Source organism: Notolepis coatsorum (genome assembly GCF_963971535.1).
Source record: "Notolepis coatsorum genome assembly, chromosome: 15".
Lineage (NCBI taxonomy): Eukaryota > Metazoa > Chordata > Actinopteri > Aulopiformes > Paralepididae > Notolepis > Notolepis coatsorum.
The window spans coordinates 39,159,212-39,184,152 of record NC_140179.1 but is presented as its reverse complement, the minus strand read 5'-3'; the positions used below and the strand labels follow the sequence as shown (position 1 = coordinate 39,184,152).

At 42.5% G+C, this 24,941-nt stretch overlaps 1 long non-coding RNA gene across 1 annotated transcript in view; it reads right to left on the bottom strand.

Moving 5' to 3' along the window:
* Positions 1-1,272: 1,272 nt before the first annotated feature.
* LOC311241498 overlaps positions 1,273-24,941 on the bottom strand; it is a 57,691-nt gene continuing 34,022 nt past the window's right edge. The window contains exons 3-5 of the long non-coding RNA XR_014620549.1: positions 4,381-4,553; positions 3,997-4,091; positions 1,273-3,154 (exon numbers count right to left, since the gene is read on the bottom strand). This is a non-coding gene — a long non-coding RNA (uncharacterized lncRNA). The remainder of the gene's footprint in view (positions 3,155-3,996; positions 4,092-4,380; positions 4,554-24,941) is intronic.

Sequence of the window (24,941 nt, the reverse complement as noted above, 5' to 3'; positions counted from 1 at the left end):
GCCAAAGAGTAGCGTATTGATCATCCATTTGTAATGAAAGACCTTTTTCTGTTGATTGTCATATCCGTCTGTCATAGTACTTACCTCTGTTCAGATCTATTATAAATATATTACAAACAAATGATCAATAGGCTACTCTTGGGCTAAACAATACATCCGTATTGTCAATACACCTTTCCGCGCTGATGGCAAGTCCCGCCCCCCCCCCGTGTTACTGTTGCTACGGTCTCCCACGCTCTCCCAAATGTTCTCACACGCACACTGAAACAACCACATGTCAATTGAACAACATGGATTCTCTCTTAAGGATTCCTGAAACTATTGCTATCAGTTATTTGCCCAATGCCGCTACTCTATCGAAGAGAGTTCTCCAGAAAGGCCTGAATAATTTTACTCAAGGATATATACATGACATTAGGATTTCGGATGGAGAAGATGACAACGTCAAAGTTGATGCCAAGTGTTGGCGATCCATGCGGAAAACACAAACACCTCACAAACTCCACATTGTAATTAGTCAGGATACAATTGTGGAGTCCTACTGCACATGTAAAGCAGGGTGAGTATGTTAGTGGTCCCTTATTATAAAATTGTTAAGAGTGATCGTTTAAAATGAAGATTTAAGCCTAGTATCTGCTAACTGCTAGCTACAATGGGCTAATCATCTAACGTTATGCTAATCACACAAATGTCGCGGTATTTGTAGGTGACAAATAAACCTTTGAATTTGAACTACTGTAATTAGCTAGCTTACCTTTTAGTGTTGGCGCAGCTGTACATTGATGTGTGGAGTAGCTATCAACCATTTGATTGTTGCATGTCTATTTTCAGGATAAATGGACACTGTTCCCATATTGTCGGCATTGTCAAGTCTCTTCAAGGATTCAAATGACACAACTTTACCCACATACCAGAACAAAGTTGCACAAGCATACCACAGCAATGGCATGTCCCCATAGGTGATAAAATACAGCCAGTACCTATAAACCATGTCGTGGTTGCAAAACCCTCTGAGAAGAGAAAGAGACGGCCAGTGGTGTGCCATGTTGACACTTCTTACAGGTAAAGTGGTAGTAATACATCCAACAGATATAATAAAGTGAACAAAGTCAATGAGTTACAATATCAAAAATAAATGTTATTGGTAATACACTCTTTATAAGTTGATGTACAAATAAAATTAGCTCATGAGACATCAATGTCAATGAAGAGAACACAATCTTAGAAGAATTCAGGATTCAGAAAATAGCATAGCACTGAAACTGCCCTCATCAAAATAATCAGTGACCTCAGACTAAACTGATGAGAATAAGGTCTCCATCCTTATAGTGGTATTCATAAAAAAAAGAATTGGAACGAAATATTACAAATTAAGTTTTTTATGACCTTGAACGTGATGCAATCTTTTCATGCACTGATGTGCCAACTCTGTCAGTTACCTAATAAGGCAGAAGGGTTAAAACATACATCAGAGGGAGGAAATTATATGTTAAACTAGGAGGCCACATGTCTGAGATATACGACAACAACTATGGAGTTGCACAAGGGAGTTGCTTAGGTCCTTTACATGTTACCGCTGGGTGATATCATCAGAGGACATAATGTAGGTTTTCTATCTATAATTCTAATTATCGGCCCCAAAACAAAAAAATAAACGTTAATAAAGAACCTGGGAGGACTAACCCCTTGGATAAAATCTGAGGTCACAAGTCTCTGGGTTATCATAGATTCAGAACTGAACTTCAATTTTCATATTAACAAAGTGATCAAAACATCGTTCTTCCATCTCAGAAATATAGCAAAATTACGACCAAGTTATTATTAATATATGCAATACATTTAATACAATATTTTAAATATTTACAGACTTCCAGCTGTAACAGAGGAAGATATTGCCCATCTACAACGGATGACTGGAACACCTTTGGCAACTATCCTGTCTACCAGTGTGCCAAAGATCACAACCCCTTTTGAAGAAGTCCAGATTGGTTCTGTACTTTCTTATCAGGTAATGCAGGTCTACAATTTCATTTATCAGTTACAAACACATCCTGTTGTAGGGTCATAAAACAACAAACTGACCATATCTGGTTTATCGTTTTGAAAAGAGTTGTTGGTATGCGATCTGAAAGGATTTAACTTTACATTTGGTCTTAACTTTACATATAAGACGCTCAATATGAAGCCTGTGATGAGCAATTTTGTTAGTCAACGCCACATTTGACTGAGACATCTGAGAATGACCAGCAGCAAAAGGAGGGATATTCAGATGTAATCCAAGCTCTTTCAACTCGTTGTGTATTGTAAAACCCTTGTCAGCCATAACAGCATCACCATCCTTGATGTAACCATGAACTTTCAGTGTTTTAAGTCAATCATAAAAACCACTGCTTTCAGTAATAGCCTTATCGGATACAGCACAGCACCTGTAAATAACTCGGACACAAAAATGACAGACCCACTTGGATCACATCCAATCAATGCTTTGAGGGTTGTGCTTGACTTATAGTCACTATAAAGCTGACTTTGTAAAGCCAGTGCAGATGGCACCTGGGTCTTAAATTCAGTACCATCAATAATGACTAAAGTAGAAGGAAATTATTTTCTAAAGTTTTCAGGAATGTTTTCAATAATAATGTCTCTGTCATATAATAATAATGTCATATGACGCCATATGCTAATTTGTCCAAATTTTAAATACATAATTTCTATGCATGTATTAAAAACAAGTCCTGCAGACTGCATGGATACTCCAAATCTCTGAGACAAATCTTGAAGTCCAAAGTTGTGTCTTAACCTACACAGTGTCAAAATTAGGCCATTTTGTTTTCCTAGTGACTTCATGTCTTTACGGCCCTTTGCATAAGGTGCATCACAGCCAGCAGGCACAAGAAAATCTAACAATAACATGAATCTAACATATGTGATCCCAGTGTAGTACTTTAAAAGCCCTTTGATCTTTGTTTCTTTTTGGACAACACTTTCCCAGTACAGAATGTATTTTTCTGAGCATCCTGTTCGAGAGACTGTATTATCTGTTCCTTTTCAATAAGCTGCCCTCTCAACCAGGTTATCGTCCTCTCCTTCTTCTCCAGCTCTGACTTCAATCTTGCACCTTCCACAGCAGTGCCCAATACTTCTAAAGGGCAAACCCCTGGAAACAAAAATGTTAAAATTATTGTTAGGGAGTTTCCACATATACATGACATCACAATAATAACATTTTGCTTTTATTCTACAGACAAGAAATCTCAAGAAGAAAACAGACCGATTGTATCTGTGCACCAGCCATCTCCAGTGAAGCTTCCAGCGATCTACAAAGATCTGAATACTGCAGACACAAACCTGGTAGCACTGGAAGAACGCACTCGGGCCCAGGCTGTCAAATGACTGGTTTGAAGAGCGAAGGTCATGACTGACTGCTTCAAACTTTGCGAAAGCGGTAAACAGAAAATCTGCCCCAACAACAACATTTCTGGAGAGTGTTTTCCGGTTAACATCCATTTGTGCCCCGGCTTTGGAGTATGGGAAAAGGAATGAGGCAAAGGCGAATGCCAAATATCTGGAGGTTTATCCCGCCAGACATTTTCACGAGTGTGGTGTTGTTGTCAATTCAGAGTTTGATTTTTTAGGAGCCACACCTGACGGGAAGTTGTGTGACAATGGCGAGAGTGGGATAGTCGAAGTGAAATGTCCTTATAAGGCAAGAAACTGTTTGATATTGGAGGCTTGCGACAAATTCCCAGATTTCTGTTTACACGAAGATGAGGGGGGCAGTATTTCATTGAAGAAGACGCACGACTATTATGTGCAAATACAAGGACAACTTATGGTGACAGGCTGCCAATTCTGTGAATTCATAGTTTTTACGGAGAAAGATATCTTTGTGGAAAGAATATTCCCAGACATACAATTTATGGAAAGATTACTGCACAGACTTGCTGCATTTTTTAAAGATCATGCTTCTCAGTTCCTAAAAGAAAGGTAGACCCTTACATTCTCCTTCAGTCTGAGTAGCTGTGCACGTCTGTGTAGCTGTAGAACTGAGCTCTGATTGGTGGTTGATGACATCCAGAGAGGGATTGATGTTCCTGTGAAGTATCAGCACTTTAATTAATAAATACATGTTGTTCATTAATCATAACATTTGGTCTCAGTATTATTTATGTATTGTTGTTTGATTGTAACAAGAACTTGCAGTATCTTTGGTTCACAAATTAATACTAGATATGAGCATTTATAACAAATGATTAAATGACATCTGATTCACACATGCAAATGGTGTTTTTAGTTAGTGATTCACATCTTCACTAACACATCACAATATTCAGACAATACCGCCTATAAGGACTTTGACAATACCCAGTCTTCAGGACTTACAAGTTAGTATTTTCCTGCAGTAGTTCTTTTTTAGATGGGGGAGTAGCAAGGTGGTTGTCAGGATCAAGCAGGTGTCTTTTCCTTGGCAATGGACGCACCGACTTACATGTGGTCCCATCAGCTTTTATAGGGTCTGGATATTGCACAGTAGCTCCATCCCCGCCAACAAAATGCTATAAGGTGAGATAGGCATGACAGCGAAGAGAAAGTGGATCACAGATATTGTAAGGCATTCAGGTTACTCATGCTAGCTGATTGAAAACTGTATTAACAGATTGCAGAATGGGTAAAATACAGTACAGCTCAATACACACAATAGTTAAGGGGATGCAGACCAGAGAAAGACTTTCGTCTTGTTTACATCAGGGTCCCCCATTTTCAATTCATAATGACATTTATGAGTTATGACATACACAACAGATATATAGCATGACATTTATGACATACAGATACAGTACTGTTACATTTGTGACATACAAGATATGCAAATATACAGTACTGTTAAAAAGATATCCTAACAAAAAATATATACATACGAGGGGGAGGAAACTGTACATTAGGAGGGGGGGTTTGGACATTTACACTAACATTTAGCTAACGTTAGCTCGGTTGTTAGAATCAACTGGACAACTTCCAATTCATAATTTCCAAGGGTGTTGACTAAGTAGCTGTAGCTATAAGTAGTTTTTAGCGATGTCCGATATTATCGGCCGACCGATATTATCGGCCGATATCGGCAGTAAAATGTGATATCGGAAAATATCGGTATCGGTTTAAAAACAAAAAAAAACAATAACAATATTTGTTATATATATATCCAGTGAAATTATTAGTTACCTGAAATTATTCATTCTTTTGGACGGGGAAACCCTGCATATATGGGTATCGGTTGATATCGGTTGATATCGGTATCGGAAATTAAGAGTTGGACAATATCGGAATATCGGTAAAAAAGCCAATATCGAGCATCCCTAGTAGTTTTCCTTCAGCTCATGAACTGATCGGAATGTTTTAGGAGACTCTTTTTGGCGACGTTAAACCATGCGTTAGCGTTAGCTAGCTTAGCATTAGCAACCTTGATTGAGGTCTGGAGAGGAGACATGATTAGCTGGCTACCTAACGATCGGCTAGCCATCTATCTATCTATCTATCTATCTATCTATCTATCTATCTATATACAGTATATATAAGATAACAAGTGATGACTTCTGTTTAACTCAAATGTTGAAGCATATATTACTGAAGCATATTTTTCGGGCTTACCGTCGAGCATACAGCCTTGTTCTTGTTGATCTTGTCCACATTCAGCTGTGTATGGGGCCGTCCACAAGCCTTAATCCACTTTAAAAAAAAATCCAACTGTGTTTTAGGCTTCGGAAAATTTAGAAAACGCGCTCCCTTTAGTCTTTCTGGATATCTCTGGTCATTATTGCACGTTCCCCAAGCACATCTAAGAACCATTTTCTCAACAATGCAGGACTGGCTGTCTGTGAGACCTAATGGCGTCTCTATTTCAAGGGGCGCGGCCTTAACACTTTCAGTGCCAGCAGGGGGCGCACGATTTAGTGCTTGAATGCCCACCATCCACTTCAATGTTAGCGTTAATAACGCCTAATCTATGTGTCTTATCTTATCAATGACTAGTTTTCCAGTCAACATTGTCGAAGTGGATTGTTTTTTTATCGGTTCATTTTCATTTTATAGCATTTTGAAAAGCCCTCGTTTTCAAGAAAAATAAAAAGATTACATGATAAACGCATTGTACTGGAATATTCTAGAATACACAAAAACGCTGTAATTTTTCGGCCTATTTATGAATCGTTTTCAAATAAACGCTAGATTATCGATAGTATGTGTACGTATGCACGCTATATAGGCGATCTGAAAAATCGATTCTCTGATTTCCTCAAAGCCATCGCCCACACACACACACATAGGGCGAACGCTGAGAGCTCAGCGAATACAACTCTGATTATCCCAAGACTTGTAAAATAGATTCCTTACCTCAGATCAGATGTTCTCCAAAAAGATCATTACAATTCCTGATCGCCATTCCAAAAATCGATCGCTTTTATTGATCCAACGCTACATACTGTAAACACATATTCCACGCTGTTCTGATGGTCCACAATGAATCCAATCGGCTCGGGTTACATGCCTGAGAAGTAAAATGTGGATTCCGGATTTTTCTTTTCTCATCCATTTTCATTGAGTCCATTCCAAAAGGGTGAATTACCATCTGGGAGACGATAGGGGGCGGTTTTTTCACATCTGAGCTCCTGATGGGGCTGGTTTACCAACGGGAGACTCCGTTGATGAAATATGAATTCAGATCGCTAATAAAAAAATAACACGCCAATTGTCGTGGTGGGCATTCAGGCGTCGGGCTGATAACACTTGTTATGTAGTTTTGGGCATTCAAAGTGTTAAGAAATCGGGCAATCTTATTGGTTATTATTCTCTGCGTGATTGACAGCGCGGAAAGGTCTATTGTCATTCACTGTCAATATTTCTCGTACTATCCCTTTACTCCATTCACAAGAAACCAGCTTGCTTACGGTTAAAGGAAACCTAAGCCATGGGGACTTTTGGATTAAACCAAGTTGTATGCAGTGATGAACGGTCTTTCCCAGCAGAACACAAGTTACTTAACGTCACACAGGTCGCGCTATGAATGCTTAGCTTGCTCTCCTACAGTGGGGCAGAGTGAGTCTCTCTCTCTCTCTCTCTCCTACAGTGAGAGAGGAGCCGAGTGACTCTCTCTCCTACAGTGAGGGAGGGGCAGAGTGACTCTCTCTCTCTCTCTCTCCTACAGTGAGGGAGGGGCAGAGTGACTCTCTCTATCCTACAGTGAGGGAGGGGCTGAGTTCAGTCAGAAAAGAATTTGTTTTAATGAAAGTCTTGACCGCTCAAATATCGTGAAGTCTCCTATGTATAGGAGAGAGGGCGTATTTCTCTTTAACCCTCTGAGGTCTAAGGTAACTAGCTCCACCTCCTCAGAATGTTCCTTTTTTTGTTACATAATATAAAACTACAGGTTCTTACCTTCAAAATAAGCCATCAATTGTCAAATTTAAGCCGATAGTTTTCAATCAATGTCCTATCAAACATTCTGGTAAAATCCTAACTACATTCCAGCACAGGAGTTGGAAAGGATCCAAGTTCATTCAGCTATCTGATGAAAAAACTACACTCGCAGAATTCAATGTGGCACTGTTCGCCCACACACAACCGTGCATGTGGCTTTTGTAGTTAAGTGGGCACTTGTGACAGTTTTTTTTGGTTAAATACCAGCTTTTTCTCTGTTGGAATCATTCTGATGACAACAGCAGAGAGGGTAGGATCTTTTAACTGAATAATACTGTGTACATCATTTTGAAGTGTGTGACTAAATTGTGTTGTGGAAATAGTTTGTAATTAGTTTCACCCAGCTGACAGAAACTGGAGGTGTGGCCTTTTGCTGCAGGTGTCACTCATCAGTAATTAGTGATGGTGATTTAAGGACTTGCTGGCTTAGCGTCAGCGAAGCGTCGAGAAACGAAGAGGGACAAAGAGGAGTTTTCCTGGAGTTTTACGCCGAGGGATCCACCGATCCACCCAGTGCTAAGCACACCATAATCCTATATTTCCCTCCCACTCTGCTATTTCCCTACTATCTCGCTTCCTCCCTACAACCTTCTCCCTGCCACTATTGACACCACAATGTGCCTCGTACCTATATCCACAATCTGCTCCTCCAGAACTGACTCTACCCATCCACGCCAGTTTGCTAGCAACCCGGCAAATCTCTCCTACCCTCCTACAGCCACTAATACACCTGTCACAGTACGGGGAGTAGAGCTGCCGCGATTACCGCATTACCGCGGTATCGCTGTTACATCACGGCCACCGCAGAGTAGGCTGAATACCGCGTCACCGCTGTTTTTTATAATAATAATAATAAATTACCCTCCTCTCGTCGGGCTTGCGGCTCTGCAGATATACCCTACTACTCTATCGAGGTTCCAAGCGACCCTATTGGGTACCAGAAAAGTCACGTGAAACATTGCAGACCACTGATTGGTCAGAAGAGAGACGCGTCACACATTTTTTACGTCCTGAATGTCAGCTCATCACAACACGGCTAATAACGTTAGCTTTAACTCTCCGCCGGAGTGGACTACCATCGCTCTTCAGGAGTACTAAACGAGACATAATGATTTTACTGTCTGCAACGAATGTTATAATAAAAGCCCTTCGTTCTATACACTTGTCTGATTGAAAACTTTATTAACAGACCGCAGAATGGGACAACTCAGCACGCTCTGAGCAAAGAAAGGAACTGAGATATGAATAGAGTATTGCTTGCCTTGTTATGGTCCGGTAAATACGCTGATGTTATTGAACGTATAACTATATAATGTTAATGCCACAAAACAAATGCCTTTATTATAAAGTAGTAACTTTATAGTAATAATAATAAGAAAGGGTCGGGGGGGTTAGGGGTAACCACCCCTGCCCGCGACACCGAGTGAACGGCGCACGACCATAGGGGAAACTTCGAATCCGTGTTTCACTTTCAATAACTAATGCGTGCTTGCCGAATCCCAAACAATATTCATGCTGCAAAGTCATCCTCTAAAGATAGACATTTAGACTAGAGGCAGGCTATATGCTATAAAGAGTAGACTACTACTAAAAAAAAAAAAATGCATTCAAACTTTTTTTTTTTAATTTTTTTGTGTGCGTGCGGTAATAACCGCACGGTAGGAAATATTTTGCAAATGTGTGCGGTAAGGAAAACATCAATACGGGGAGGCTTATGGAATTGTCAATCAGCAGTCAAGAAAGCTGTCTTCATTACTGCCTACGCCCATAGTCTAAATCTGCAGCTCTTGGCTCTAACTGAGACCTGGATAACTCCCAATAACTCATCAACACCTGCAGCATTATCTACAAACTATAACTTCACTCACACACCTCGACCCTCCAGACGGGGTGGAGGCACTGGCCTCATGACATCTCCTTCATGGGCTACAAACCTAACACAACTCCTCCCTCGAATATCATGCAATATCTGTCTCTAATCCTTTCAATCTCACCATTGTTACACTCTATCGCCCTCCAGGTCCCCTCGATCACTTCACAGATGAGCTGGACATGCTTCTAAGCTCCTTACCGGAAGATGGTACCCCGCTCCTTCTATTGGGCGACTTCAACCTGCCTGACTCATCTCAGTCGGTCCCAGTGGTCTCCCTCCTACAACAATTTGACCTGACTCCCACTGCCATGCCTCCCACCCACAAAGCAGGCAACTCCTTGGATCTCATATTTTCCCGTAACTCCAGCATCATTAACACCACGGTAACTCCCCTACATGTATCTGACCATTCCTTCATATCCTTCTCACTAACTCTCATGCTTAACCGAAAGGTCTTCACCCCAACTCAAACCGTCTCACTCAGACGTAACCTGGCCTCCCTATCCCCCTCCACCCTCTCCTCTGACATAATATCCGCTCTACCTTTGAGTGACACCTTCTCTGCTCTCCCCACAGAGATGGCAACCTCCACCCTCCTCTCAGCCCTTGCAACCTCCTTTGACAAGCTCTGTCCCCTCGTTGAGAAACCTGCCCGCTGTTCCCCACCCAGTCCATGGCTGACGGATGCAGTGAGAGAACAAAGACAGGTCCTGAGAGCGGCTGAGAGGAAGTATAGAAAGTCACGCCTCACTGCTGACATCGACACATATCACAACCTCTTGTTAACATTCTCCAAAACCATTACTAATGCCAAAGCTTCTTTGTTTCACCATAGGATCGAGGCCTCTGCCAAGAATCTTCGCAAACTGCATGCTACCATGTCCTCCCTCCTCACTCCCCCCCCCCCCACCCCCTCCTCCCTCATCTTTTTCTGCCGAAGACTGCGATCTTCTTTGAGGAAAAAGTGGAGAACATCCGCAGCTCCTTCTCCCAACCCCCACCCATTCCAAACGCTGAATCGAGAACCTCATCCTTCACTCTGTCATCTTTCTCTCCCATTACAGAAGCCGAGACCCTGACACTGGTAACGTCGAACCGTCCGACTACATGCCAGCTGGACCAGCTACCCTCCCCACTCCTCCAGACCATAGCACCGGACATCCTCCCATTCCTAACTGCAACCATCAACTCCTCACTCAACTCTGGGGTGGTCCCCACCTCCCTAAAACAAGCCAGAGTCACGCCCCTCATAAAAAAACCAACCCTGAACCCCACCGTCATAGCCAACTATCGTCCTGTCTCTCTTCTCTCCTTTCTTTCTAAAACACTTGAACGTGCTGTATCCAACCAACTTACTGCTTATCTCTTACAGAATGACCTCCTAGACCCCAATCAGTCTGGCTTCCGGACTGGCCACTCCACAGAAACGGCCCTCATTGCGGTCACAGAGGCACTTCACTTAGCGAAAGCGAAAGGCCTCTCCTCTGTCCTGATTCTCCTAGATCTATCTGCAGCCTTCGACACAGTCAACCATCAGATCCTCCTCGCGGCCCTCGCAGGAATGGGAGTGGCTGGATCTGCGCTGACATGGCTGACATCATACCTCAACGACCGCTCCTACCAAGTGTCATGGAGAGGGACTCTGTCGGCAACCCGCCCCCTCCGGACGGGTGTCCCCCAGGGCTCGGTCCTAGGACCCCTTCTCTTCTCCCTCTACACTAAATCACTGGGTAACATTATCACGTCTCATGGCTTCTCATATCATTGTTATGCCGATGATACTCAACTCTTCCTCTCCTTCCCTCCCTCAGATATCCACGTCTCTGAGCGGATCTCGGCCTGTCTGTCCGACATCTCCGCCTGGATGACGACCAACCACCTCAAACTGAACCTAAGCAAAACAGAATTGCTCCACCTGCCGGCCAAATCCTCCCCCCTGACCGACCTCTCCATCACAGTCGAGAATGCAGCTGTGACCGCGTCCCCGACCGCCAAGAACCTTGGTGTTGTCCTCGACGACCAGTTGAACTTCTCTGCTCACATCGCAGCGACAACCAGAACCTGCAGATTCCTCCTGAGCAACGTCAGAAGGATACGCCCCTTCCTGACAAAAGAAGCCACCCAACTCCTCGTCCAATCAACAGTCATCTCCCGCCTCGACTACTGCAACGCACTGCTAGCTGGCCTCCCGGCCACTGCCACCAAGCCTCTTCAACTCATTCAAAACGCAGCGGCCCGCCTGATCTCAAACCTACCGAAGTCGGCCCATGTCACCCCACTTCTTAGGGACCTGCACTGGCTCCCCATTGTTGCACGTATCCGCTTCAAGGCCCTCGACCTAGCATACCGTGCGGCAAAGGGAACCGCTCCCGCCTACCTCCGGTCAATGGTCTCTAACTACACACCCTCAAGACCCCTACGCTCTGCATCTTCTGGCCGCTTCAGACCTACTCCTATCCAAGCTCCCGGAGGGTCATCAAAGAGAAGCCGCCTATTCTCAGTCCTTGCCCCACAATGGTGGAATGAACTACCCATCCCAGTTAGGACAGCCGAATCCCGTCCAATCTTTCGCCGTCGACTAAAGACTCACTTCTTCAACCATTATCTGAAATGATTAAAAAAAAAAAAAAAAAAAATCTAACCCTGACTAACCTTACACTGCACTTGTCCTAATAAACTAACCTACACTGTAACACACAACACTTGATGAACATTGTTACTCAGCTGATAGAGTTGTACCCTTCTTGCTGTCTTGTCATACAGAACTTGTAAGTCGCTTTGGATAAAAGCGTCAGCTAAATGACTAAATGTAATGTAAATGAAACCGGGGGTTTGCTACACTGCAACCGCGGTCTTTGAAAACCGGAGTCCAGGGTGAAGTTTTGCGCACATCCCGGTTAGCAACCGAGGTTATTCCCATGTTTACGGCAGACTGTCGCAAACAATAGCAAGTTAGCAACCGAACGCGGGGTAGAGAGATTACAGCAGAGCCAGCTACACCAGTGTTTACAGCAGAGCTGTCCCAAGTAGCGTTATATGAAAATGATTGTAACAAACTTTTGTTCGAAACGTATCGTCTGTGTTGAAGAGTGTTGTGATCGACTGATGTCTGTTGTCGCATTCCTGACCTGAAGCTCAGAGTAAATGTAGCTGCGGCTAAACTAAACTCATGTGTTGTCAAGTTATTGTTATAAGGAACCCAGTCCAGACTGCATCCCCTTAACAATTGTTTGTATTGAGCCGTATTGTATTGTACCCATTCTGCAATGTGTTAAATAACGTTTGCATCCATTCATTCTACTAGCGTTAACATTACCACATTATTACGTTAGCATGTAAGCTAACAAAATCACAGATGCTAGCCTCGGCTAGCCTCGATGCTAGCCTCGATGCTAACTATACATAGAGAATGCCATTCACATTAGCATGTAGCTAACAACACCGGAGATCTTTTTGTGAGACTAAACTATCCGCTCTTGGTGGTAAATTGTGTTTATGTTGGTTTTGTTTCATCAACAAATGAGAGGCAGAACACACAGCGAATGTATCCGTTTGTTTATTGCACTTTCTTTGCTGAAAAATAAATGCTACGTTGGCTAAATGGCTAACACGAGGTATTTAAAGATGGTGACTTTGTTGTTTTTAAGCAGGAAGTGTAGTGAGCGTTCAACCTTTTCTGATTGGTTGAAATGGCCTTCATGTCTGAACAACATCGCCACCTACTGCTTTGGCATTGTACTACATGCATATGACTTCACTCTGTGCAGGGTTTAAACCAGTCGTGTGGATTTTTTTTTTTTTTAATCATTAAAAAAAAAACGCTGTCATTAATACCTGTGATCGTGTGGACAGGGCCTAATTCACACCTGGAACACCTAGAACAAAGGCCCAGTTTCTAGTCTGTCGTTCCTTTGTCATTCCAATGACTGGGCCCAGCAGGAGGCCTAGCACAAAAGTGCTGCTTTGCACTTTAGTTGCAATTTGCAACACACTTGCTCCTTTATGCAACACACTTGGTCCTGCATACTACACCCTATTTCATACATAAGACACTTCGTTCAAAAATGAAATCTCAGGGTGCCATTTGGAAAACACATGTATCCCAAAATACAGCTACAAAAAGGCCTCAATTTAGCCATTTCAAGAACTTCAGGGAGAGTGAGAGGCAGAGGTAGAGGAGGAAGAGGACAAGGTCAAGGTCGAGGAGACCATGCACGGACCACTATTTCTGATGATATAAGAGCAACTTTGGTGGACCATGTCATCAATCATGGCCTGACTATGAGGGAAGCTGGGCAGAGTCCACCCTAATCTAAGCTGCTTCACAGTGGCATCCATAATAAGAACATTCCAACTGGAAAACAGGTGTCTTCACCTCTCTACTTTCTACTCTACTCAGATGGTATTTACAGTACTGTACCATATCACATTACCATGTACTGTATTGCAGGGTGCTAATGCTCCTTTTGCAGCATACCATGATTACTTATATTGAGATGTTTCAGTACAGTGGATAGTACAGTATATACAGTAATGTACAGTATATATAGTACTGTAAGAAAAAGAAGCAAACCAATAACAATTTGTGGTTGTATTTATCTAGAATGACTAGAAGACCTTCTGGGGTGGACTGGACACCAAGCCTGTTCACACAACAGCAGGAACTTGCCGTCGTGGACCTAGTGAGAGCAGACAATGCAATCTGTCTCCACCAGCTACGGCAACAAATACTTGCAGATAAGCAAGTCTTCAACAACATCAACCATGTCAGGAATCACCACCATCAGACGCATCTTGATAAAGCACAACATCACCATGAAGCAACTCTACAGGGTCCAATTTGAGAGGAACAGTGTCAGGGTCAAAGGACTTCCACGTGAATATGTACGATTAAGTGTTACAGTCCTTTACATTTACAATACAGTATTGGTGAAATCCAGTAACAGCTGAATATGCACTATTGTATCAGTACCACATGGATCGATTCAGAGAGCTACACAGGTACCTGTGTGATGGGGTGGGGGTTCTGTATGTGTAGCACTGTAGTAGTCATTGTTTTGAGTACTGTAATGCCATCCACAATATGTATTTTTTGTTACAGAGAATCATGGCCATGGATGGAGCTGCAAAGCCGCATGAATTTATTTTCATTGATGAGGCTGGATTCAACCTAAGCAAAACAAGACTAATTCAAATCCAACCCTAACTAACCTTACTGTCATGCACTTGTCCTAATATACTAACCTACACTGTAGCACTCAACACTTTGATGAACATTGTTACTCAGCTGATAGAGTTGTGCCCTTCCTGATGACTTGTCGTACAGAACTTGTAAGTCGCTTTGGATAAAAGCGTCAGCTAAATGACTAAATGTAAATGTAAATGTAAGACCACGGGGTCGTAATATAATTGGCCAAAGGGCAATTGTGCACGTCCCGGGGCAGCACGGGGGAAATATCACATTGTGTGCCGCCATAAGCCTTCGAGGGCTTCTGCATCATCATGCAAAACTAGGTCCATACAATACCCAACATATGCACAATTGCCATGATTTTCTGTGTTTACAGTATAGTGTATTTTACTGCAATGTACGATATTGAGTAGGCCTATTTGGTTGTTGTGAAAACGTGCCTAATAAAAACAGTGAAAATCAAAGACTGCAGTGTTTTATATCTCCTGAAGCCTGGATCAGTTCCCAGAGAGAGAGAGAGAGCGAGAGCGAGAGAGAGAGAGAGAGAGAGAGAGAGAGAGAGAGAGAGAGAGAGAGAGAGAGAGAGAGAGAGAGAGAGAGAGAGAGAGAGAGAGAGAGAGAGAGAGAGAATTTACTCATTTTCATGAGGCCTACATCAGTAAAGACATTATTGACTGATTCAACTAGGACCTTTCTAGTGAATGCATGAAACCAGGCATCCCTGTTTATTAACATGAACAGGGTCATACATTCACTGTCAACTAGCTAGCTACCACCGTAATTATGCATGGTCCTAGCAGGTATGGTATGGCCATTTAAACGTTTGATGAGAGGGCCTTTGCCATGCTGGCTGTGATGGTTTGTTGTAGCCTTTAGCCAGTTACAGCCAGGCCTGAAAATGTGACATGAAACAACCTGCACTTTAGCTTCAAATATGATTGAATGTAGAATTATACTGTATATGACCCTTCCACCTAAATAGAAAACACATTTCTTAGAGCGCTCATCGTTAAAATCACAGGGAAAGATAAACTCAGTTGGGGAACACATGAGTATGAATTTTGCCACATAAGCACACAACTTCAATAACCTTAAGGGGGTGGGCGTTTTCTACAGCCCCCAAATGTGCAGGGTACTAATATAGCCTTATCACTCAGTCTAGGAGACCAGAGATTGGAGGATCATCATGCTCGCCTGATGGGAGGGCTGGCAGGATCAACGACTGTACAGGTGTACACATGACCCTTAAAGTCATATCAGCTGGTCTGAAGATGAACCCTGATCACAAGTCCAATGGGCCACAGGGCCCGAGGGATCTGAGGGTCCACCATTAGGACCACAGCTTTCTCCAAGGGGTCAGTGGGTGAAACCCGCCATTTCTGTCTGGTCTGCAGAACATTTCGTTATTCCCTGATAAAACCTCAGAGTTTAAGTTGACCTATGATTAAATTACGGGTCAGGTTTACCCGCAGAGGTGCTAAATTGTACACAACCTTTTTTTAATAATAGATTGAAGTCCACCAGTCTTTGACTTTACCAACACTGGTGTTGTGGTCCACTGCATAGTGTTAAATACAATAAATATAAGTCGAGATTACTTATATGGCTTAGAAATGGGGCAGGTTACCGGGAATACAAGCGTTACCCAGACAGACAGACAGACAGACAGACAGACAGACAGACAGACAGACAGACAGAGAGGCGACGTCATCTTTCCTTCACAAAGCGCATCGATGTGTAAGCTGTCAACTTAAGCAGTCCGTGTTTAGACAGCGCGGGTGACCAAAACACCAAACTCGTCACACAGCAGCCAGTGGCTGATACTGTAGTTCACGTAGCCCGCGAGATGAGTCGTTACAGAGCATTATTCTGCTTAGCTTAGTTGGAATACTCAGTTAAGAGATAACATTGCAGTAGTTAATGTTTTAGCGCGACGTGGGTATATACACTGGTGAGGTTTGCAAAGCATGTTAGACTACTTTTAATTCATAACGTTCCGTCGGGTCCGCGAGGAGCTGGAAACACGGCCACATCAAATATTCAACAAAAAAAGGGTTTCAAGTATTCCAAAAAAAAGTACAACTTATCCAATCTTTAGCAATAACATTTCAGAATGGGAGCTCGTAAAGTGCGTAAAATATAGGCTAAGCGGTGCGTAAAATTGGCTATAGCCATTCTACAACAATTTAATAGGCAGACTCGTTTTTTTCAAGCTGTTATTCGTTTTAATAAGGGATATGTACATGTACATTTACATTTAGTCATTTAGCTGACGCTTTTATCCAAAGCGACTTACAAGTTCAGAAAGTTAAACTTTTTATTCTTAACGTTCGGGTCCCTGAGGAGCTGGAAACACGGCGTGTATTCTCGAGAATAATAATGCAGGTTATATTATCCTGACTAAACTTGGAATACCAGAAAATAGATCTTATAGACGGTATAATGGAGAAATATGCAGCCCCATGGCGAGATATCCTCGCAAGTTCAGCTGAGAGCAGTGAGTTCAACGACAGACAGTGACAATGTGAGAAACACAATCCCTCCCCCCTCTCGCTCTGAAGAATGATATGCATATTAGATCACTCAGTGATTTAATACCTATCAGCGCACACGCCGCTGTTTGTGTGCATGCGTGCATGTACGTGACGCGTTGTAGTTCCATGAATACGGGGATAATTTAGAACTATACAATTTAGCAAGAATTAAACATATTTACAAGTCGTATTACGTTTAGCAAGTAAGGAGACATATAGATTACATCTCAAAGCACTCGAAATTGGCATTTTTCTATTTTTACCGATTTCTGAAAGCATTTGGAAGACATTCTAAATTATTTTGTTCTCCGCCGACGGGTTCAAAAAGCCCCTTGGGCTCTAGAGGGTTAATCCCCATCATTGTTGTGTTTAATGTAGGGATGCCCCGATCACGTTTTTTTAAACTGATACCGAGAGACTGTTTACATTTCGTGTAAACAGTGAGCTAACGTGAGCTAACGTTAGCTACCTAGCTAACGGAGGTATCATGCACTTGACTATTGCTGGAGCATTTGTTGATATCAGGAGCTATCAGTAGCTACTGCTAGCCAGCTAGATAACGTTAGACAATGCCTCATGTATTAAACTAAAAGTGAATAGTTGACTGGGTCATTTTGTTTAAACAGTAACGTTAGCTAGGTAGCTAACGTTAGCTCACAGAGGTCGCATGCACTAGAGCAGTGGTTCCCAAATTCGGGGTCGCGACCCAAAGGTGGGCCGCGAGAAGCCACAGGAGGGCCGCGAGATGATTTCCGAAAAAATAAAAAAATAATCAATTTTTTTTTTTTTGTCAGGCCACTGAACTTAGAAGCAGGCCAGGACAGTGTTTCTAGTTGTATTCTAAAATTCTATTCTATTGTATTCTAAAATGTGACTATATGGTTTTATATTAACTTAATAAATAAACAAAAACGAAAAATCTACTTATTTCAACGAACATTTCAAACTAAATAACAGATTATGCACATAAAAGGCTGAAAACAACCGAAGCAACAATAGTATTTTAATGAGGCTATTATTATTATCATTATTATTTTGCAACAAGTTAGCCCTCTCATAAATAGCACATATAAATGAATAACTAACTTGAACTAACTTAATAGGATTGAAGTGATATTTGGCTTAAAAAATCGGTCACCTGGCAAAAAAAAAAAAAAAAAAAAAAGCCTGACAATGTGCATTGGGCCGCGGCTCTCTGACGCCTTATTTTCTGGGTCCCGGCCTGAAAAGTTTGGGAACCCCTGCACTAGAGCAGACATAATTTTTTTTTTATGTATTGGTTTAAAATACAGAGACAGTGCATATTACCACTGACAACCTGGTTCGACTCCCAAGCATCTGTATCCTGGAGAAACTTAGAAGAAAATATAGTAGCACCACATAGACTGCAGGACATAGTATACACCATATTATCAATTAAGCAATGCGAATTGAAATTTGGCCCCCTTATTACACATGTGATCCAGATATGGCGTGAAACACAAAAAAAATATTCTAACCAACATAAATGGCATAGCCATACTCCCCTATTCAATAACAATGCGCTCCTTATTGGAAAACAACCTATAAGATACCCCAAATGGGAAAGGCAGGGCATACACACATTGGGAGATGTTTTCAACAAACAGGGTTTTTGTAGCTATCAAGATATACATAAAAAATGTATCCTCACCAGTTCCACATATTATTTTTACGCACAGTTATTGGATTGTTTGAAGGCTCATGGAGTCCCATTAAGGATACCAATTGAGCACCACAGATATCACAAATTCTTCTATGAAAGAGAGACATCGAGAGGCTTCGTATCTGATTTTTATCATCACTTACTAACGTCTTCGTATGGAATCCTCCCCCTAGACTCAGTCTGGAGGAGGGATATACCAGACTTGGAAATAGATTTTGATTGGCAAGAAATCTGGGCAAACGTTCGAATTGCGTCACGTAACCCGGACCATCAACAAATTAATCTTAATTATATTTGTAGCAGCCTGAAAATATTGTATATTATTCAGAACTGCTGACTGGTGTTTTATATTCCCTTTGTACACAAGGACATCATTGATATTCCCACGAGCAATGATATGAGTTTCTCTTCCTTCTATCGACTGAAGTATGGACTATACAGAGTATCGCTGGACCATAATCAACATCCTTCCCTGTGTGACTAGTAGGCGGGACCAGCAGGGGGCGGTGTCTGACAGAGAGTGTTGGAGAGAGATGGAACGTGATATATGGGAGCGGAAGACGGAAAGAGAACCTCTTCGGCAGTGAACTTGAACACGAACAGTCGCAACGGACGGGGGCTCTGGGGAGCCCTGTTGCAGAAGTTATGCCAGAGGGCCCTGTGAGATAGCAACGGGTGATAGGAAGTACTTGCTAGTGGACACGATATCCTAGCAGTACCAGCGATAGTGTGAACAATTAGTGCAGAGCCAGGCACTAACAATCGGGTTATAATAGTTACTGTGTGCGGTATAAGTAACGTGCGGCTAACCAAGTATCAAAGTCCTTAACAATCGAGTTATAGTAGCCACTGTGTGCGGTATAGAGTGCAAGCCCCGAGACGAGCGTGGGCCAACAACCGGGCTGCCCCGGCTGACTTCAACCAGATCTGCACCCGGCTGCCTGCAATCAGTCTGCTCCGGCTGCCTTCAATCAGACCTGCACCCGGCTGCCTGCAGCCTACGGGAGTTCGTCCCGTCCAGCAGGGGTCGTCATCGCTCAGCACACGCTCTCAGCCGGCGCTGCCTCTCTGCCCAGCTCCGCCTGCTAACATCCTCACCGAGAGCGTTCGACGCCATCTTGCTTTCCGGACAACAGTGGCGTGGCGAGGCGGCGATTGTGGATGAGTACAAATGGGCATTGATGCTCCCGAGTTATTATACAGTATACAGTGTGGTGCAGCCTGCAGGCGAAAGTAACGTTGCTACTACCATTCCATAGGGGTACCCCAAACAATACATGCCGGCATTAAGATAGGACTTTACTGGTATTTTGTGGGCCCACTCTTTTGTTTTCTGATTATTTCTTTTGAGTGTGATACCGTGTTGGTGTAATAATATTTTCCCATTCAGTGAACCCTGTTATTCCTCCCCTATGTCCTCCCTTCTTTCCCCATATTACGGAGTAGAGCAGTATATGTAAACCCTTAGGGAAGGTATTGATATTGTGTCTAGCCCAGACGTGGGCCGCACTTAGTCTGGGTACAACGAGAGCACTTGGTGCCTAGAGCGTAATCACCTAATGATCAGACTGTAATTATTGTGTAACAATAACCATGGTGCAATAATCACCAGACGTAGCTATGGTGTAACTAGGCCAATGATATAATAATACTCAGACTGAATGGGAGCACGGTGTGTGTGTCTTTTATTGAGCCTAATCCTAACCCTTTGATGCGGGTAATATATCTATTATTAACCCCTTCCTATTCAACCTTCCCTTTTCCACTGTAAGGTTTCTGGTGTTAATGAGGGAGGGTACTGCTTGCGGGGGGAACCAAGTTATTTATTTACCATTCGGTCATTAGGTGTGGGGGGGTGCTAAGGGGACAATTGGGGAGAGTGAGGGCGTGTTGGGAAGTACTGCTGACTGCCCAAGAGAGAGGGAGGAAGACCAGAGTACCGGACTAGGTTTGTAAATCCTGGGCCTCATACACCCCCACTGCCAGCCTCCAGTTGACGCTCCTGACCCCAAAGACGGAGGTGCAGCTAGCCAGAGTTCTACTGTGTCTCGCTACCTAGTGACCGTGCACCACAGTTCCCACGAAGCAGGGATAATCCACCCTGCTACATATTCATAGGACATACCTGACTCCTATAAGATTGAACAGAATGGGACTTAAACAAGACTCCCTATGTTCCTTATGTACAAATGGGGATGAGGGTACATTTATGCACATGTATTGGGATTGCCCACCGGTTAAGATATTCTGGAAAGAAGTGTCCCAGCAATTATCAGTATTCTTATTTCTGAACATACCTGTACATCCCTCTGTATTGCTGTTGAATGATGTATTTCAGTTTGCAGCCCCTATACAGCTAAAGAGACTAGTTTTATCCGGTCTCACAGCTGCTAAAAAGCTGATAGCATCACGATGGATTCAACGGAAAAAATTTGCCGGAAGGTATGGGTTCTTACCTATCTCGATGTGATCTATCAAGAATTATACAACGGCATGCAAATTTCTCGATTCTGATTGGCTGAAACAGTCATTTTACACGTCTTTATTGGCAACTATTCCACGCTGCTGGCCCAGGACCCGCCCACAACCGAACCACATCACTCCGCCGGATCACAAGAAGGTGGACAATAATCTTTACAAATGGATATGTTGATAGCGACTAAACGACTAAATATCAAGCGAGTCTGTCACAGCGAATGTCTTAGTCGTTTAAACAATGTTGGATGATGTAATTGATGGGTCTTGAATCATTCTGTAACAAAAGAAAAATCGCGGTTTGATTGATTAATTTTCAAAAAAATTTTCAATTTTTTTTCCTTTCGACTGTCAGCGCTCGCTCTAGTCTCCACCCACCGCCACACCCCCCCCCCCACACACACACACACACACGCACACACGCACACACACACACTCTGCCTGCAACGCGGGGGATAGTCAGAGAGCTGGGTGCTGCGCTGTTCTAAATGAGCATGGCCTATTGAGTTGATTGATTGATTGATTGCTAATTTTATTACTGTAGGCTTGGTTTCCAACTGGTTAAGTTTAGGCCCTCTACAGTAGGTTTAAAAAAATAAATAAAAGAATAGGGCGAAGAAAACGTTTTTTTCCTATAGGGCAAAGAAAACTTTTTAATTTGTTTTACCTACTTTATATAGAAGCATCTAAGAATGAAGTTCTATGGAAAGTAGGTCTGCATTCCCTTAACAATTGTGTGTATTGAGCCGTACTGTATTGTACCCATTCTGCATCTGGTAATAACATTTTCAATCAATCATTCCAATAATACACAGTTGGATGTGTTAGTTGGTTGGATGCACTTCAAGCTGCTTCCACATGAGGCAACTTCTCTCAATCATTCCAATAATACACAGTTGGATGTGTTAGTTTGGTTGGATGCACTTCAAGCTGCTTCCACATGGAGGCAACTTGTCTTTTTTGTAGTTGTGGGAACTACTTTTTCTGGCGGATGGTTTTTTTCAATAAATCTTCGATTAATGTGTGTTTATTGTATAGAAATAAGGTTGGATGAATCTGGCAGTTGTATAAAAGCTTTACACCACTTGCAGTCGTGATTTGTGAACAATAAACCATGCCTAGGGGGGTCTAACGACCCTCGGCTGCGCCTCAAGCCTAACGACCACCCCTAGGCATGGTTTATTGTTCACAAACCACTCCTGCGCGTGATGTAATGCTTAAATATCTACAGCAAGAATTTTAGGTGTCAGTGAAACCAACATTGCAATCTGGTTAGAAGTGGTGGAGAGAATAAAAGCTAGCATATGAAGTGTAGTGCCTGGTTAGAAACGAATGAAAATGGATGGATTATCCAAGTGGGGGTCCGGGGGGGGTGAGCGAGCAGGAGCATATGTATGTATGGTATTACATAGCAAGTATTAGGTATATATCTCGTAAACTACATTTATAATGATTCAAATGTTGATTTCATCGGATGTTTACTGTTAATGCTTGTGTGTCTAATTTGTTGTTATGTTTAAAAATTAATCAAAAAAATTAAATATAAAAAAAAGAGACAGTGCATATTAAGGAACATTTGACTGTAAATATGCCAGTTTAGCCAAGTTGGCTAATTTTCAACTGTAGTCTCTGGGGCCGGTGACATGAGCACTACAATAATTAAAACATAGTACAATAATTAAAACACAGTAGGAATCAGTATAGGTTACAATACACTAAAATACATACAAATAAATACATTAAAATACATTACAATACATCACAACCCCTCAGTTAAAATGGTCGCACACATGACCATCTCTCAACCATGATTTTAAGTTAGTTTTAAATGAAATGTAACTTTGATACTCCCTGAGCTGTGTTGGCAGACTGTTCCAGGTGTGGGCTGCTCTTACGGAAAAGGCTGCCTGACTAAAAGCAGACCTCCTGTTTGGGACTACACAGTCCCCTCTGACTACAGACCTGGTATATCTGTCAGCAGATGCTTTCTGTTTTATGAAAGTACAGAGGGGGGGGGGGGGGGGGGGGGGGAGCCAAGCCATGTAGGATTTTATAGGTAAGGCAGGCATCTTTGAATTTGACGAGATTGTCCCAGCTCAGTAGGTTCTGGTTTGCTATGCTATAACAATGGTGGTGGCTGTTTGTTTTCCTGTCCAGAACTTTCACAGCCTGATGGAAAACGACCTGTACAGATCGTAGTGTTGTACAGGAGGCTTGTGTCCAGCTAGTCAGACAGTATGTTAAGTGTGACATAATAATGGCATTAAGATACAGTGCTGCTGCTTTTGTTGACAGAGTTTCTGATGTGACGGAAGTTTGATAAGTGAAACTTTGCGTTGTTTACTACCGATTTGATTTGTTTTTTAAATGTAAGATTGGAGTCCATTTTTATCCCAAGGTATCTATATTCGGATACAACTGTCAACCTTTCTCCTCTGACATAGACATCAGGTGAGACAGTATTCATCAGCCTCTTTGTAAAAAAACATGCAAACAGTTTTTTTGGTGTTTAAATGCAGACATGAGTTAGTCAACCATTCAGTGACCGATGTCATTACCGCTGTTAACTTGTTTGCAGCTTGCTGCTTGGTTTCTGCATGGACATAAATTACCGTATCATCTGCATACATCTGGATGTCAAGACTTATTGCATACAGCTGGAAGATAATTAGTTAATGTATAAACTAAACAACAGCGGTCGCAATATAGATCCTTGGGGGACACCAAAACCACAGCTAAGGGCAGAGGATAGCTCACCATTTGCCCTTACTCTCCGAGTTCTACCTTCAAGATAAGACTTCATGTATGTGATGGTATTAGGGGAGAAGTTGTACCGAGAAAGCTTGTTTCCACAGTGTCGAAGGCTTTCTTTAGATCTAAAAATGCGGCTGCAACAACTCCCCCCTTATCAAGCTTAGATTTAATATTCTCCAGGAGGAAGCAGATTGCAGTCTCTGTTGAGTGTTTTGCCCTAAAACCAAACTGCATGGGGTGCAGTCCAACGGAGCTGGTGCTAAGGTAACTTGTTAGTTGTTCTGCTATGTGTTTCTCTGCTATTTTGGAAATAACAGGTAAAATGCTAATTGGCCTATAGTTAGCTACCTCAAAGGATTTACCTGCTTTGTAGATGGGGGTTATTATAGCTTCCTTCCATGCTCATGGAAAAACGCCTTCACTATAGGATCTATTTATGATAGTTGATATTGGTCCAGATAAGCATTCATTAAATGTTTTTAGTAGCATAGTGTTTAGACCATACACATCCTTGGCTTTGGAGTTCTTCAAGGAATTTATAATTGTTGTCACTTTTGTTACAGTGATTTCACACAGCTCAAAGAGAGGCTGATTTTGATCCACTGGAGACATACTCAGATTAGTAGGGGAGCTCTGTTGCAGAGTCTGCACCGACTCTACAAAATAGGAATTAAAACTTGTTGCAATTTGAGGTCCATCCTGTGTAATATTGCCATTCACACAGATTTCTAGGCACTCCCCCCCCCCCCCCCCCCCCCAGTGTGTTTGTTTCCCTGTCAGCTTATTCAAGTTCTCCCAGATCAATTTGGAGTTTCCCTTTGCTTGGTCAATGATATTAATAAAGAAATTTGCCTTTGCTTTCCTTATTTCTCTTGCCACCTTATTTCGCAGTCCTATAATTTTTAATTTATTAGTGGTTAGTTTTGATTTTATGGCTACTTTCAGTGTCGCATCACGCTCTCT